We start from the raw sequence: 2293 nt of genomic DNA, 5'->3' as shown, positions 1-2293 counted from the left end.
ACCACTTCTGGTTAGTTTCTGCATATGTGAGCTAGAAGGGTCCAAGTTTCTTCTGCAAGTACACATGCAGTTTTCTAAGGGGGCAGATACCTGCAAACTGCATGTCCAAGAGGGATTAATATCTCAAGTATATATGGAATTTCGCTCATTATCAAAAAATGGACAAAAAAAACTTCCATAGACATTTTTTGAAATAAGGCATGGAAATGGCAAAAAATAAGCAAAAAAGCCCCCCTATGAAACAATGAATACTATCATGAAACATCATGAGAATGCCAATCAAATCCACAATAAGAACTTATTTTGTCACTGTTATAATTTCTATTGTAAAAACAGTAAAAGTTAACAACTGTTGGCTGTAGACAAAAGGGACCATTGCACACTTTGGTTGGGATGTCTGTTAGGGTAGTCAATGTGGAAGTTTCTTAACAATTACAAAAGGACCTAGCACATGACTCAGACTTCCCTCTTCTAGATATTTGTCCAGAGGAAATGAAATCAGCATGTGAAGAGACATCTGCATTGCCATGTTTGCTGCAGTTCTGTTCACAATGTGCAGTGAACCGCCATGACCACCATTGGATGAGTGTTGAGCAAATGTGACACACAACCAGGAGAATGCAGCACCATCACTGTAAAGACTGGCATCCTCGAGGGGTTTCTGTTGAGTTAAATAACGCAGTCGGGGAAAGACAAGCCCCATGCATAAGCTTAAAACATTGGCCTCACGAAGCAGAGTAGAATGGTGATTATCAGAAACAAGACTGGTGAGGGCGAGAGAGAGGGGGTGGGCATAGGTGCTGGCCGAAGGATCTGTAATTACGGTCAGACAGAAGGCAATCTCAGCAGGCCCATTCCACAGCAACGTGACTGCAGTTAATGCTGGCAGGTTTCATTCTTAAGAAACAGAAAGAGTCCATGGACTGTGCTCTCTCCACAAAATAACTACGTGAATTGATGTTTCTATGAATTAGATCTAACCGACTTTGCAGCACTGTACCGTGTATGGAAATACTATACAATAATCCCTATCAGGTTAGCACTGTAGTGAAGCTATAAACTTCTAACTAGCAATTTTAATGGGTCCTGTTATCATCATCCAATCTGGTAGTGTGTGAGTAGTTATGCCAACACCATTTGTTAAATATACTTTTTTCCATTTGATAATTTTGCTTCTTTGTCAAAAATCAGGCCTTCTCTTCAAAGAGCTGCTACAGACTCCCAACTTCCGCATCACTGTGGTGGAAGATGCCGATGCTGTGGAACTCTGTGGTGCACTGAAAAACATCGTTGCTATGGGAACCACCTTCTCTATGGCCTCCGCTGTGGGAACAACAGTAAGGCTGCCATCATCCACCTTGGCCTTGTAGAAATGATTGCTTTCACCAGGATCTTCTGCAAGGGCCAAGTGTCCACGGCCACCTTCCTGGAGAACTGCGGCTTGACTGACCTCATCACTACCTGCTATCAAGGGAGTAATTCCAAGGTGACCAAGGCCTTCTCCGGGACAGGGAAGACTATTGGAAAACTAGAGAAGGGCGTACTGAATGGGAGGAAGCTTCAAGGACTCGAGACCTCTACCTTAGTGTACCACTTCCTCAAGCAGAAGGGACTTCTAGACCAGTTTCCACTGTTCACAACAGGGTATCAGATCTGCTGTGAAGGCAGACCTATCACAGAGATGCTAACCTGCCTCCAGAGCCACTCTGTGCACAAATAAAGGGCATCTGCAGATGGCTGGGACAGCTCTGCCTCACCTATGGGAAAACGCTGAGAAACTAGGACTTGACAAACAGAACCCTATTTGGCTATAATTCTGAATGTATTTGAATCGCTCAACATTGTTTTGAGTTGTGAGGGGCAGTTCATTGGCTAAGAGATATTGGGTACACAGCTAAGCACTACAAACATGTGAGTGTGTTGTGTGTTTTTAATTTCTCATTGTATGTGCTTCTGTGATCCCAAACTAGGTGTTCTTTTAATGATTACATATGAAATTTTCTCACTAAAGTAGCCTGTAAGATTGGATCTACCTCAAATAAACTTTATAGATGGGATTCAAATCTATTTTAGCCAAGGGAATTTTTTTATTTTATTGGTGTTCGTGTTAATGAGCATTAAAATGTTAATTATAATGGGCAAGTGTGGTAAAGATCACTTTATTTTACTGACTCTTAAACACTATCTTAAAACTGAACACAGCTACTTGAAGTTTTGAGTTGGTCATGTTTTAACATGTGGTTATTAAACATATAATCTACTTGCATATTTGTTCTTGCTATAGTTTTCTGCA

General features: G+C 41.4%; 1 pseudogene; it reads left to right on the top strand.

The window, feature by feature from the left end:
* Nucleotides 1-1124: 1124 nt before the first annotated feature.
* Nucleotides 1125-1720, top strand: LOC142844204 (glycerol-3-phosphate dehydrogenase 1-like protein pseudogene; annotated as a pseudogene).
* The last annotated feature ends 573 nt before the right edge of the window (nucleotides 1721-2293 follow it).

The sequence above is a fragment of the Microtus pennsylvanicus genome, chromosome 2 (assembly GCF_037038515.1).
Source record: "Microtus pennsylvanicus isolate mMicPen1 chromosome 2, mMicPen1.hap1, whole genome shotgun sequence".
Classification (NCBI taxonomy): Eukaryota; Metazoa; Chordata; class Mammalia; order Rodentia; family Cricetidae; genus Microtus; species Microtus pennsylvanicus.
This window is presented reverse-complemented; position numbering and strand designations above follow the sequence as displayed.